Genomic DNA, 15,518 nt, shown 5'->3' with positions numbered 1-15,518 from the left:
CCGCATGCCATGGGTGTGGCCCTACCAAAAAAAAAAAAAAAAAATGCTATCCCAACGAAGCAAGACTTGTAAGTAGGTGTTTTAAACATAACTAATCTACAGTTACAAAGTTCTAATCTTGATAGCATTTACCTTTTTGGAGAGTCTGCCAATCTCCAAAGGATAAAAGCAGAGAGTAGAATCAGTATAACATATACACAGAAGTTCATGTTATAATAGCTATAAAGATTTGCAGCACAGTAAGAAGATGCCTTCTGCTTCTTCACACTGCATACAAATTATGTGAATTATGTTGCATATTTCTTGGTCCACTGTCTGGCTATCCTGTCATGTTCTGCTCTGTTGGTCAAATACTGAGTGGCTATGCTTCCAACCAGAGGATCCACAGGGTTGCAGCCTGTCAAAAGAGAACAAATCGACAGGAAAACTTTTGAAATAGTCAAAGCAGGACTCCAGTTGTCTTTAAGGACGTCCAGGCAGATGACTCCCTGACTGTTGATGTTGCAGTGATAGATTCTGGTACAGAAAGTAACCTTTGGGGGCTTAAATGGATGATCAGATGAAAATGTGATATCCAGAAAAAAACACATCACCTTCATATACAGAACCTGGTGGACCAAGATCTCCATTCATAAATGTTAAATCCTGTAGGCCCAGCACTGCAGTTAGGAGGAGGCTCAAGGGTTATTTCAGCCAGATCCTTCTGAATTCTTTTAGCACTGTGGATAACTTCGCAGTGGTTTTGCTAGAAAATTTGGTGTTTGTCTTCTGCTGTTTGGTGGCAGAAGGTTTTCTTTCTTCTTGTTCTTCTGGCTCGGGAGGGGCTGGGTCTCGCTGATCTGCATCTGACCTACCACTGCCGGTGCTGGGGCTGTCGTCATCGGATCTTTGTGGATCACTGGACATCTGGGTGAAGTTATTTCTTGGAGAACTTCTGCAAAGCTCCCCATGCCATCAAGGTTCCTTGCTCAATTATTACATCATGGACCGACATTTTGTCCAAAATAATGAAAATAAATAAATAAATAAATAAATCAGAGGAAAAAATCGAACAAACAAACTCCAAGAAGTGAAACAAATTTCCGTGCCTGTGGAGGCAAGCCCTGGCTGGCGGTGTGGTCACGCATCTCTGAGGTCCTTTGCAGGGAAGACTGCGCAGGGGCCATGGGCAGCCCTCGCCCCGCAGGGCACCAAGTGATGTGAGCAGCCCTGCTGGTTCCACCTCAGCTCTCAGACTTATGTCGGGTTCTTAACCCACTGAGCCACAGCGGGAACTCCAGTCTTTCACCTTTTAGTATAAACTCATTCATCAGGGAACGTTTAGAGCAGTAGGAGAGCTCTCAGGATTGTGGAATAAAGCCTCAAGAAAGAGCCTGGCTCACCAAAGGCAAACTTCTTTAGATTTACACTTTGCATGGGAAATGAATGTGTTTGGATTGTGCAGCCAGATTTGGGGTTGCAGGCAGCCCATGTGAGAAGGTGACGTTGAGGGGAAACACCTAGAGGAACTTGGCATCATTTTTAGTCATTTTTCCATTCTGAGCAGTAAAGGAAGAGATAAAAATTATTCATCATATTGATACCATGACTCAGGCCCCAGCCCAGCCAAACTACGCCACCGACACCCCACTCCCCACCTGCCTAGTTCCCACTTCCCCCGAGGTAAGCATTTGAAGGTTTGTTTGTGAGAGGGAGAATCTTCACTTTCACGTCTCATTCCATTTAGACTTTAAATAGAGGTGGCCGTGATAAAAAACCACCCAAGAAAATCCAGAAGCAGAGGAGGGGAGAGTGGTGAGGAGAGCCTTGTCCTGAGCAGTGGGCGGCCGCCAGATGACTATGTATCTCACAGTCTCTCTCGCTGGCTCTGAGCTTTCATTTCCTCCATGTAGGAGTTCCCATCGTGGCTCAGTGGTTAATGAACCCGACTAGTATCCATGAGGTTGCTGGTTCGATACCTGGCCTCACTCAGTGGGTTAGGGATCCTGCGTTGCCGTGAGCTGTAGTGTAGATTGCAACGTGGCTTGGATCTGGCATTGCTGTGGCTGTGGCGCAGGCCGGCAGCTACAGCTCTGATTAGACCCCGAGCCTGGGAACCTCCATATTCCGTGGGTGTGGCCCTAGAAAAGCCAAAAAAAAAAGAGACTTTCCTAAACGAGGCAGGGGAGGGGTAGGCCCCCAGAACACAGAAAGGGCCTGGGCCTTTTTCTGTCCAAGCAGTGATTCTCTGAGAAGCCTCCTCGGAAAACTCCACTTTGACACCCCCAGCACCTGGGCAAGCCACCCTGGAACCAACTGTGAAGAGGGAGGCCGTCAGCGGGCTGTGTGCAAAGTCTTTGAGAAGAGAATGCAAATCTTGGGATGTGAGATAGAAACCAGGCTCTAGAACACACAGCCTAAGGTCTCCAGAAATAGAAGAAGCCTGGCAGATTTTTTTTAATTATTTTTCTTTTGTTAATTATTTATTTATTTTTGTCTTTTGTCTTTTTAGGGCCACACCCGCAGCATATGGAGGTTCCCAGGCTAGGGGTCAAATTGGAGCTGTAGCTGCCGGCCTACACCACAGCCACAGCAACACCAGATCTGTGCCATGTCTGCAACCTACACCACAGCTCACGGTAACACCGGATCCTTAACCCACTGTTCAAGGCCAGGGATCAAACCCGAGTCCTCATGGATACCAGTCGGGTTCGTTAACCACTGAGCCACAATGGGAACTCCTTAATTCTTTTTATTATAGTCGATTTATAATGTTTTGTCAATTTCTGCTGTACAGCAAAGTGTCCCAATCATACATACATATACACACATTCTTTTTCTCACATTATCCTTCATCATGTTCCATCACAAATGATTATAGTTTCCTGTGCTACACAGCAGGACCTCATTGCCTGTCCACTCCAAATGCAATAGTTTGCATCTACTAACCCCAAACTCCCAGTCCCTCCCACTCCTTCCCCCTCCCCCTTAGCAGCAAGTCTGTTCTCCGGGTTCATGAGTTTGTTTCTTTTCTGTAAACAGGTTCACTTGTGCCATATATTAGATTCCAAATATAAGTGATAGCATATGGTATTTGTCTTTCTCTTTCCAACTTACTTCACTTAGTATGAGAGTCTCTAGTTCCATCCACCTTGCTGCAATATTTTGTTCTTTTTTATGGCTGAGTAGTATTCCGTTGTGTATATGTACCACATCTTTTTGTTTGTTTGTTTTTGCTTTTTAGGGCCACACTCGTGGCATATGGAGGTTCCCAGGCTAGGGATCAAATCAGAGCTACAGCTGCCAGCCTACACCACAGCTCATGGCAATGCCAGATCCTTAACCCACAGAGTGAGACCAGGGATCAAACCCTCAACCTCATGGTTCCTAGTTGGTGTTGTTTCCCCTGTGCCACGACGAGAATTCCTGTACCACATCTTCCTAACCCATTCATCTGTCAAGGGCTATTTAGGCTGTTTCCATGTCTTGGCTATTGTGAATAGTGCTGCAATGAACAGAGGGGTGCATGTACATTTTTCAGTGAAGGTTTTGTCCATATATAGAAGCATGGTAAAAATGAATGTATACATGTATGTGTAACTGGGTCACCTTGCTGTGCAGTAGAAAATTGACAGAACACTGTAAATCAGCTATAATGGGAAAAATAAAAATCATTATAAATTTAAAAAAAAAGGGGGATCCCATCATGGCGCAGCAGAAACAAATCCTATTAGGAACCGTAAGATTACAGATTCGATCCCTGGCCTCGCTCAGTGGGTTAAGGATCTGGCATTACTGTGAGCTGTGGCGTAGGTCGCAGACGTGACTCGGATCTGGCATTGCTGTGGCTGTGGTGTAGGCCGGCAGCTGTAGCTCTGATTAGACCCCTAGCCTGGGAATCTCCATATGCCATGAGTGCAGCCCTAAAAAGACAAAAAAAAAAAAAAAAAAAAAAAAAAAGCATGGTAGACATACCTGTTGAGAATCCTGTGGTTGCATTTACTTGCCCTGTGCCTTTAGGCGAGCTGCTTAACCCCTGTCTGCCTCAGTCCCCCAGCACAGAAATGGATAGTGCTGCCCTTCATGTCACAGTGAGGATGGAAAACCGGACCAGTCCAGCTTCTAACGCCATACCAGGCATGTTGTAGATGCTCAAGAGGGATTCGGTTCACGGAAGGAACAGATATGTGAACAAACATTCTCTGAGCTTCCACCGTGTGGCAGGTCCTGAATGGACCCTGAGGGAGGAACTAAGATGTGTGGGGACGGCGCTTGCCGTTCAAGATGGCAACAAGACATGTCTGTGTGCAAGTTTATAGCAGTACACAGGTGGCCTCAGGGGTGCAAGGTGCAGAGTCGGTGGTGTTGGGACAAGAGAACCTAAAGCTTCATTATCCCACTGGGCAGCTCAGTGAAAGTGCGGTTTCTGGGTTGGGCCTGGAAAGAGAAGGTTTTTTTTTTTTTTTTTGAGAAGGGGGTTTTTTGTTCATTATTTGGATTTTTTTTTTTTTTTTTTTTTTTTGCCTTTATAGGGGCACACCCCCCAGCATATGGAGATTGGAAGGCTAGGGGTCGAATCAGAGCTATAGCTGCCCACCTACACCACACCCACAGCAATGTAAGATCTGAGCCACGTCTTCAGCCTACGCTACAGCTCACAGCAATGCCAGATCCCTAACCCACTAAGCGAGGCCAGGGATCAAACCTGTGTCCTCATGGATACTAGCCGGGTTCGTTACCACTGAGCCACAACAGAACTCCTGAAGGAGAAGTTTTGACTGGAGGTTTACTGTAGAAAAATGCACCACGTGGAGGGGAAAGCTGGAGCAAAGGTGGGGGTGGGGGGCACCTACTGGGGGAATTTAATGGTGATTAGGAAGCACGTGGCCTGTGTGAATAAAGCTGGAAGCTGATAAAGCTGTCCATAGAGCCCAAAGGTAAGTGAAGGCCAGAGAGGCTTTGCATGGCTTGTGTTCACCACTTACTAGGAAATGGAGAACTTGGGCAGGTTTCCAGATGCATATTTTTGGAGAGACAGCCCCACTCCTCAGAGGGTCCTAGGATCCTCAAAACAGGGGTTTGGCCCAACCATCCTATTTCATCAAAAGAGCAGGACTGTGGCCACCATCAGACAGGAGAGCGAGGGAGGGCAGGCAGGCAGGGATAAGGAGCACTAGTGAGTTACACCGTTATAAATACACTTTAGGACCGTGTGACTTGGCCATAAATCGCCGTACTGTGCTCAGGTGATGTCACCCGACGCTCGGCTGTATTTATAGCTTTGCTCACTCTTCCTTGGGATTTTTTTTTTTTTTTTTTTTTTTTTGCACATTCGAGGTAATATGTGTTTCCCCACCACACACACACACACACACACACACACACACACACACACACACACACACACACACACAGACATTCGCTCAGAACAGAAGATAAACTTCCAGGCCATTTCTGCTCTTCTTCTGGCGCCTTGGAAGGAGGATCTCCTGGAACTTGCTAAGTTCTTACTTAGCAGGGAAGTTCCTCCTGTAGTCTAACTGCTAGCCCTCTGATTCTGCACTTTGTTAAATGGAACCTAACCCCCTCTCCACTCTGGAAAAGTCTTTGTAGAATTGAGCATAGGGAACATGGGAGTTCAGGTGGTGGCACAGCAGAAATGAATCCGACTAGTATCCATGAGGATGAAGGTTCGATCCCCGGCCTCACTCAGTGGTTTAAGGATCTAGCGTTGCCATGAGTTGTGGCACAGGTCGCAAACGTGGCTCGGATCCTGAGTTGCTGTGGCTGTGTTGTAGGTCGGCAGCTGCAGCTCCATTTCGACCTCTAGCCTGGGAACTTCCATATGCCGTGGGTGTGGCCCTAAAAAGCAAAAAAAAAAAAAAAAAAAAAAAAAGAATAGGGAACATTAGAGTTTCCGTTCCTGTTGTGGCTCATCAGGTTAAGAATCCATGAGGACAAGGGTTCGATCCCTGGCCTCGCTCAGTGGGTTAAGGATCTGGCATTGCCGTGAGCTGTGTGTAGGTTGCAGTTGCAGCTCAGATCCTGAATTGCTGCTGCTATGGCTGTGGCGTAAGCCAACGGCTGTAGCTCCAATTCAACCCCTAGCCTGGTAATCTCCATGTGCTGCAGGCGTGGCCTGAAAAAGCAAAAAACAAACAAACAATAACAGAATAGATAACATATCTCTCTTCTTCTCAGTCCTAAGAGCCTACTATGCACCAGCATTGTGGTGAAAGCAGTAAACAGTACTGGTGGTTTCTGTGTGCAGGGCTTATGATGCAGCAGGGGAAACAGACACTGAATACCAAGCTACAAGTGTTACTAATGCTGCCAGTGAAAAGAGAGGGTGCTCGAGGGCAATAACAGGGTGATCTAACCTGTTTAGAAGAATTAGAGAGGCTTCCGTGGAGAAGTGACGTTGAGTGTGAGGTCTGAGGGTTGAGCAGGACTTAATCTAGGGGATGAGGTGGGGATTGGGCCCAGGGTGGAAAAGAGCATGTCAGGCAAGGGCACAGGGCATCGGGAGGCCCCGTGATGACAGATATGTGGCCAGTTCCGAAATCCCGGAGAAGCCTGTCAGGGCTGGGGTTGTGAGGGACGGGAGGGAGTGAGAGAGCAGTGAGGTTGGGAGCCAGGCAGAGCCAGCCCAGGCAGGCTCTGGTAGCTAAGGGGAAGATTCTGGGCAATGGAGTCACCTGGGAGTTTTAGACAGGGGAATGAGGTGCTCAGATCTGAGCTTGAGAAAGACCACTGGGGCCTTGGACGCACGGAACTGCAGAGTACAGAACCGAGCAGACACCGAGAGGCTGTTGCCCATGGTCCCGGCAGGAGAGCACGTAGCGTGGACCAAGGTGGTGGCAGTGGAGATGGAAGGAAATGGAAATAACCAACTACCTTGGACATAGCAACCAACAGGAATTGGAGACTGACTGGGGATGAATGGGGAGGAAGAAAGAGACTAGCAGAACCTCAGTTTCAACAATAGCTGGATGGCCAAGGCCAGTCTTTTTTTTTTTTGGTCTTTTTAGGGCTGCACCTGTGGCATATGAAAGTTCCTAGGCTAGTGGTCAAAGCTGCAGCTGCTGCTCTACACCACAGCCACAGCCACACCAGATCTGAGCTGCCTCTGTGACCTACACCACAGTTTGCGGCAATGCAGGATCCTTAACCCACTGAGGGAGACCAGGGATCAATCCTGCGTCCTCATGGACACTAGTTGAATTCTTAACCCTCTGAACCACAGCAAGAACTCCTTTTTTTTTTTTTTTTTTTTTTTCAATAGCACTATTGAGGGAGGATTGACATACAGAAAACAGCACTTATTTAGTGTAGACAACTTGATGAGTTTAGAGATAAGTATAATCCATGAAACTATCACCGCTACCTATGTCATAAACCTATCCTTCACCTCCAAAAGTTTCTTTCTGCCTCTTTTTAGGTCGTATTATTTTATTTTGTGATAAGAACACTTAGCATAAGATTCACTCTTAGCAAATGTTTAAGCGTACAGTGCAGCATTGTTAACTACAGGCACTAGGCTGTAAGCAGCTCTCCAGAACTGACTCCTCTTGTATAATTGAAACTTTGTGCCTTTTGACAAATACCTCTACTTTCCCCCTTCCCATCCTCTGGCAAACACCGTCCTACTCCCACGTGGTCTCTTTGAGGACCACTGAAAGAGGAACCAGGTTTCTGGGGTTTTTTTGTTTTGTTTTCATTGGGGGCAATTTTTTCCTCTGGATTTACTTTCCCTTAGAACTAGTCCCAAAGCCTGGACTCAGGTTCTATGTGGGGAGGACTTGGGTATGGGACTGGAGGAAGATGGAGGCTCGGGATGAGGGCTGGTGGAGGCGGAGGGACCGCTGTGCCCAACAGAAGAGGACTCGGTGCCAGGGCCTTATTGCTGGCTGTGTCTTTGAGGCTGGAATAGAGGCACTGGAGGGACATTAAATCAACATTCTCCATCTGTCCACTCAGGAAATGCCACCGAAACCAGCAGCCAGACCCTGCCTGGCAGCCACTGCTAGGCCTGTTTCCCGGCACAGAGGCTGGGAAGCCAGTGGGAGTGGGGAGAAATACTCTGGCCTGGAGCATCGCTGACTCATGTAGGCCCACCACGTCCTGGGCGGGGAGTTAGGAAATGGGTCCCTGACCCTGGATCTCAGGCAGAATCCCGGCTGGAAATGGGCCTCAAGAGTTTTAAGAAGCAGTCCTTGGAGTTCCTGTCATGGCTGAGCGGGTTAAGAACCCAACATAGTGTCCATGAGGATGCAGATTTGATCCCCAGCCTCAGTCAGCGGGTTAAGGATCTGGCATTGCCACACGCTGAGGTGTAGGTTGCAGACGAGGCTTGGAAATGGTGTTGCTGTGGCTGTGATGTAGGCCTGCCGCTCCAGCTCAGATTTTACCCCTGGCCTGGGAACCCCTGCTACACATGCAACCTTTAAAAAAAAAAAAAAAAAAAAAAAAAAGCAGTTCTCAAATACAGAGCATTTATAAAACGCCCCCATGTATGTCCTGATGGGACCCCTCAGCAGGCATCTCCAGGAATGGCCTCTGACTCCTTAGTAGAAACAAATACATGAGGACAGTACCATGGGGACAGTACCGTGGGGCCACCAAAACTAGAGGAAACCGAGCCTCAGAGAGGGCGACTCTCTTATCTAAGGCCACATTTCAAGACTTTGAAGACTAACGCATAACTCCAGGAAACTTTCCTTTATGTCTCCAAGCTAAGTTCAGCCACTCTGCTCTGTACTTTTGAAGAAATGGATATTTTTCTATCTGCATCTCCCAACTGCACCAAATTTTAGTTCTCTGTCCATCTTTCCCACTAGACTGTGGCTCCAGGAGAACACGAGGTGTTTTATTCATCTTTATTTTATTTTATTTATTTTTTGTCTTTTGAGGGCCCCACCCAAAGCAGAGGGAAGTTCCTAGGCTAGGGGTCCAATCAGAGCTGCAGCTGCCGGCCTCCCACCACAGCTGTGGAAACATGGTATCAGCCAAGTTGGTGACCTACACTGCAGCTCACAACAACGCCAGATCCTTAATCCACTGATCGAGGCCAGGGATCAAACCCCTATCCTCATGGATACTAGTCAGATTTGTTTCCACTGTGCCACAATGGGAACTCTGAAATAAGCTTTGAATACATGTTTATGAGATGAAGAGACGGATCAATGAGTGAAGAAACAAATTAATGAATTAATCTTAATCCAAATGCTCTATTGGGGTTATTAAGGCTGGAGTGACCTTGCTAAGGGTGGTGCTTGAACTTAACGGCCCCTCTTGTAATAAGGGTTAAGTCAGCCTCACTCTTATTTTTTTTTTTTAAGGGCCACACCCACGGCATATAGAGATTCCCAGGGGAGAGGTTGAATCAGAGCTGCAGCCACCAGCTTACGTCACAGCCACAGCCATGCAAGATCTGAGCCGAATCTGCGACCCACACCACAGCTCACAGCAACGCCAGATCCTTAACCCACCGAGCTAGGTCAGGGATCGAACCCGCATCCTCATGGATGTTAGTCGGGTTCGCCAACCACTGAGCCATGATGGGAGCTCCAAGCCTCACTCTTATACTTCCAGTTCTGTGAACCTTATTCAACTTCACCCTTAAACCTCCTATGATGTTCAGGAACCTTAATATGACTTCAGGCTGTAATCTCAGCTGCCAGCTTGATCTCATGTCTAACTTGGATGCAAACATAAACCACAGTTCTCGCAGCCAGTCCTGATACTAAATAGATCTAATGTGGGTGGTTTCAGGTCTTTGAAGCAGCCATAGGGAATGGTAAGGATCAGAAGCCCGTGGGCTCGGGACGAGGGCCAAAGGAAGATGGAGACTGTCCCTTTCTCCTCCACACCCCCACCTCCTGCTACCTCGAGTCTCTGGTTTTCAGATGCCTGCAGGAGAGCAGAGCTACATAACGATCAGACGGAAGGGGGGCCTTGGCTAATACAAGCACTTGGAGTGGGTCTGGGGTGCAGGGGTGGGAAAGGTGGAGGGCGCAGCATACCCGGCTGAATCCCAGCCTGGGAGGAAGAACACTGGGATCTGGTCCCAGCCCTGCTATCTCTACTTTGTGACTATAACCGACTTAGTGACCTTTGACAGATCATGTCACCATCTCAAGGGGGGAATGAACTTCCTGTTGTCCGAGGCTTCCTGTGTGAGTCATTAGTTGACATTATTTTCCAGTTTTTCCTAATTAAGTCTATTCCCCACTCTCCCCGCCTCTGTGCCCCTGCCCGGGGCCCCCTGAGCCCTGATGCGCTTCGCTCTTTCTCTGAGCTGATCTCCTCCACTGGGCTGCTCATTTGAAGCAGGAATCTTCCAATCCCTGTGAGCTGAGGCAATGAAATCCTCATTAAACCTAATAAGAGATAACTGGCCCATTTAGCACAAATTGTCTCCCCATGTTGGCACTGGGATGGGAAGCACTGAGAAAGAGGGGGCCGAAACGGGTGGGAAGGATGGATCACAGTTGCTCACAGGCAAGGCGGGTGCATGGTAAACACACCCTGGGAGCCTGTCTTTGCCAAGGTCACTCTTTCCACACCCCTGCCTCAGAGCAGCATCAGCCTGCCCAAAGCTCTCCCCAGATATTTTGGACACACCTCCTCAGTAGACAGTCCCTTCCAGGACCTAGCCTTTAGTCCTTTGCTTCAGGAGCAGCACCGCTCCCTCCGCTATCCTCTGACACCCCCGCCCTGTCCCAGGAGACTGATTCCTCAGTCCCCCCTCCCCCAAGGGACCACTAAGGAGTGATCGGGGCGCTTCAGCTGCTGCTGCTCTTTTTCCTGTTCCCCTCCTACCCCTCACAGGGCAGATTGGAATCTCTCCCCATCACCATGAAGGCTGTCCTCTGTCTCTGCTGTGATTCTCAAAAATTGAGCATCCTAAAGAAAAGGAGAACAAGAGAAAACAGACTGGTATAGCAGCAGGAAAACCCAAGGGCTGATCTCCGGAAGGACTTACGCAGCCACCTGGGCTGTGAGACACAAGAATGGAGGAGGAATGAGGGAAAGCCCGTCTGCTGGGAGAACTTCAGAAGAAGGGGTGCCTCTCTCCTTGCCCTGGGCTGCAGCCTCTGCAGCCGGGGGAGGGACAAACATGGTGACCTCTGGCTGCTCCTCAGTCTTGGGGTTTCCTTTATGGTCAGAATTATTTTCCAGGCTGAAAATCAGGATCTTGGCCTTTCCCTTTTGAATCTCTGGTTAAGCAGTGGGAACACAAGCCTCCACCCCCTCTAGGGGAAAGAGGACAATTTATAGAATTGTTCTGCTGTTCTTAGCCCTCATTGAGACAAAGAATTCATTTCCGTCTCTCAGGGTGGCTTCTTCTGCTGATGGCCATAAATTGCCTTCCTGCTCACTCCCTGACCTCTTGATCTCTTAGCTTTTCTGCTCAAAAAATTATTAATATTTCTCCTAACTCCATATGGAACTTCTGGCTGCTTCTCTCCTTTTGGGGGAGGGGGTGAAATAACATCCTTAGGGATGACTCCCCCTGCCTCTGTGCCCTCATGCACGCTTCTCTCCGGACAGGGTCCTGTGCCTGGGGATGAAGACTAATCGGGGCAGGAGGAAGACTGGAAGACTCCCTGCTTGGGGAAGCTCCCAAAATGAAAATAATCACAGCTACCATTGACTACTCCCTGGGAGCCCAGCACTAGTTCTAAGAGCTATATGGATATTGACCTATTTAATCCTCATAACCAGCCCCATAAAGTGAGTACTATTATTATCTCTGTTTTCAGATGAAGAAACCAAGGATTGGAGAGGGGGAGGGAAATAAGCTGCCCAAGGTCACAATGAAAGTAAGGGGCAGAGCCAAGATTAAGATCCCCTTGGGCTGGTTTCCGCGCTCTTGTGCCTTGCTTTTTACCACGAATCTGCCTGCTGTCTGCCCAATGGGGAGAGAGGTACCCAGCTTCTTCCTTGCCCTCAGGGAGCTCCAGGCTGAGAGGGCATACCTAGCCCTTGGCCCGAAGGTGCCCCAAGTTTGATAGGGGAGGCAGAGATCTTGTCCCGGGGAGGTATATCTAGTCAGATGGAAGAAACACAGGTGTTGCCTCTGGGAGCATCTGTCTGATACTGGGAAGTCAGACCCAGGATGCCTCTGGGTTTTTTGGTTTTGGTTTTGTTTTTTTTTCTTTTTAGGGCTGCACATGCAGCATATGGAAGCTCCCAGGCTAGGGGTCGAATTGGAGCTGCAGCTGCTGACCTACACCACAGCCCCAGCAAAGTGGGGTCTGAGCTGAGTCTGCAACTTACACCACCACAGCTCATGGCAATTTGAGATCCTTAACCCACTGAGCGAGGCCAGGGATCGAATCTACATCCTCACGGGTACTAGTCAGATTCACTTCCTCTGAGCCACAAGGGGAACTTCCCAGGATGCCTCCAGTTTGATGAGGGTTATGTGATTCAACTCCAGTAGACTCTGTTAATCCAATTAGACAGAATGGTGAATGTTAGTGCGAGAGAGATGAGGTTGGAGGAAAAGTTAGGAGAGCTTAACTGGTGTTCTCCCCAGACGGAGGGGAGCACAATGCAGGACTGGCCATAAGCAGAAATGCTGGTGGAGGGAAGTGGGCTTGGGGCACCTCGCCATGTGTGGTTTTGCTGGGAGCCATGCCTGGAAAGCAGGGGTTTGCTTAGCTTAGTGGTTCTCAACCCTGGCTGCCCATCAGAATTACTTGGCTGGTGAGGGGTATTAAAATCTTGATGCTTGGGGCTTCGCCCCAGAACAATTAATCTTTGAGAGTAAGGCCAAAGCACTGGTGTTTTTTAAAAGTCCCTCAGGATGGAGTTCCCGTTGTGGCTCAGTGGGTTAAGAAACCAACATAGTGTCCATGAAGATATGGGTTCAATCCCTAGCCTTGCTCAGTGGGTTAAGGATCTGGTATGGCCACAAACTGCAGCCTAGATGGAAGATTCAGCTTGGATCTGGCGTTGCTGTGGCTGTGCTATAGGAAACTTCAACTCCTAGCCTGGGAACTTCCATAGGCCACAGGGATAGGGTGGTAGGGGAACCCAGGGTGGGGGAGGCCCTCAGGAGGTTCTAATACACAGCTGGTGTTGAGGACCCCCTAGCTGGAGTTGGAGTCTTAAGCTCTGGCATCTGGGATGTTGAATGGCTGATGTGGAGGGGATTCTGGACAAGTGCGTTTGTTAGGAATGAACAAATGAATGGAGTTGGTAAGAATAGGAGATTAAAAGGAGGGAGGGGGGGAAGGAGAATTAAGGGATGAGGAGAGGGAAGTGAGATTGCTGCTTTGTCTGCCAAGGATCTAGAGAAATTTAGCTTCTCTGTTGCTAGGGTTTCTAGGTGAGATAAGAGGCCAAGGGGAAGGAAAAGCTTGGATAACCTTGTCCCTCCTCACACAGAGAATCACCATCCAACCTGAATAGCAGAAGCTGGACAGTGTGCAAAAAATACTCACTATGCTAAGAATATTCTCTTCCATTTCTCTGGACTTTTTCTTCTAAACATTTCCCTAAATCATATCCCCACGGGCCTCCTTCTGCACCTTTGTGCAGAATGAACAGGGACAAGGCTGTCTCACTGATACTCTAAGAACACCCCTCCCTCAGGACACTTGTAGGGTACCTGCTACATGCTCCCCTCAGATGCCTGAACACCTGCATCTCTCAATCCCTTCAGGCCTCTGCTAAAATGTTACTTTAGCAGAACAGTTTTCCCTGACTACCTGTAAGAGTATTAGTTTCTCCCACTCTTTCATTCCCTACTCACTGCATCCTGCTTTGTTGGTCTCTCATGGCATTTACTACAACCTGGTGTATTTTATATTTTTCTGCTGCCTCTTCCTGCTCTCCAGAATGGAACACTCTGAGGAAAGGATTTTGTTTAAATAGTAAAAAAAAAAAAAAAAAAAAAAAAAGAAAAGGAAAAAGAAAAGGAAAAGGAAAAAAGGGGAAAAAATCTATTTTCACTGTTATATCTTCGAGGCCTAGAATTGTGATTGAACATGAGCAGACACTGAAGAAATATCTGCGGAATTCATGATTAATGGATGAGTAAATGGAAAACCCTTATGTATCTGCACGTTGGTGTGTGGCTGTTTGTAGGAATTTGTGATTATATTCCCATTTCTCTGGGTTAGGAATGCTCTTTGTTTTTAAACCGTCTGTTAGCCTGTACATATGTGGTTTTGAATATATGGAGGACTCTCTGGGTCTGTGCATAGTGTGTTTCTGAATATGAGTTTTTGTGTTTTTCTGTCTGTGTTTCTGTGTCCTCTACATGTGGATGTGCTTGGACCATTCAGGCTGGCGTCAGAATCTGTGGAAGGTGTTGTAACAGCATATAACCAGCAGGGGGCACCAGAGAGCCATGCGCCTTTGCTCCGGGGCTGAAATCCAGAAATCTTGGCGGGTAGAGTTAGGGACCCAGGAATCTGGGAGGAAAGAAGAGGAGACCTCTCCAGACCAATACAATACTGTAAAGTTGTGCAATTCCTGTACAATTTCTGTTATTTCTCCTCAGCTCACTCCCTAGGACCCAGCGGTCAAGCATCCCCAACCCTGTGAGATGCAGAATCAAGGAGTTTGGGAGAGAGGTTGTGTGTTAAGCTGAGCCCTTTAAGAAAGAGGAAACCCTTCCTGAAAGCCCTCATCCCTCTCACTAGGACTTCTCTCCCTTCCCTGTAGCCAGCTCTCTCCACCCCAAAGGATCTCCAACTCTATGCTTGGAGATCTTCGTGTGGCTGCCCTCTCCTTGGCCTCTGAAGCCTTCCAGTTGGCTCCTTTCTCCTCTGGATGGGTAGGTGCCCAAGATAAACAAAGGCAGGAGTCCACTGTGCCTCTCCCCAGTCAGCTGAGGACTCCAACCCAGTCTGGTCCCACTGTGTGCTCGGCGAGGCCCCGAGGCAGGGGCTCTGGGCAGGTCCAAGAATTCTAGGATTCTCCAGCTTTGGGGTTTGGAGGTGGGAAGAAGTGTGTATCCCTCTCCACCCCTAACCTTCATGAGTCTTTTGAGAATTCCCAATTTGGGGGATCTAGGGGTTAGATTCTGGGTGTGGAATTGACAAATAAAAAAAAGATTTGATGCTTTTGGATTCCATGAACCAGCGCCTGCCCACCCCCTCCTCTCCCATACACGCTTACACACACCCAAACACACACAAACACTCACACACCCTTCCCATCACAGTCATTCCCTGGGCTAAAGGCTCGTCCTCAGCCCATGCCCCGCCTCCCCAATCTGATGCCTAGCTCCGTAGCCCGGGACTAAGGTTGTGTATATAAATGGGGGGGAGGTGCGGGTGGGCAGGGATCCGGCCGTCCCAGCGCCCGCGACTGTCACGTTCATTACCCCTTTTGCCCTCCACCGCTTTCTCTCTTGGCTCTCTGTCCATCTCAGTTCCAGCGAGGGGTGTGAGTGAGTGTGTGTGTGTGTGTGTGTGTGTACGCGCGCGCGCACGGTGGGGGGAGCGGGGGGGGAGGGCTGTGGAGGGAGGCGCCGTCGGAGGGAGAGTAGACGTCAGGAGGAGGGACAGAGGAGG

At 48.6% G+C, this 15,518-nt stretch overlaps 1 pseudogene; it reads right to left on the bottom strand.

The window, feature by feature from the left end:
- Positions 1-223: 223 nt before the first annotated feature.
- On the bottom strand, positions 224-906 carry LOC100155264 (ubiquitin-conjugating enzyme E2 E3 pseudogene; annotated as a pseudogene).
- Positions 907-15,518: the final 14,612 nt, after the last annotated feature.

This window comes from Sus scrofa, chromosome 4, assembly GCF_054392235.1.
Source record: "Sus scrofa isolate SSC_HxYL_T2T_F1_AM1 chromosome 4, Sscrofa_HxYL_maternal_Yorkshire_Landrace_v2.0, whole genome shotgun sequence".
Classification (NCBI taxonomy): Eukaryota; Metazoa; Chordata; class Mammalia; order Artiodactyla; family Suidae; genus Sus; species Sus scrofa.
The sequence above is the reverse complement of the archived record's forward strand: the minus strand, read 5'-3'. Positions and strand labels throughout refer to the sequence as shown.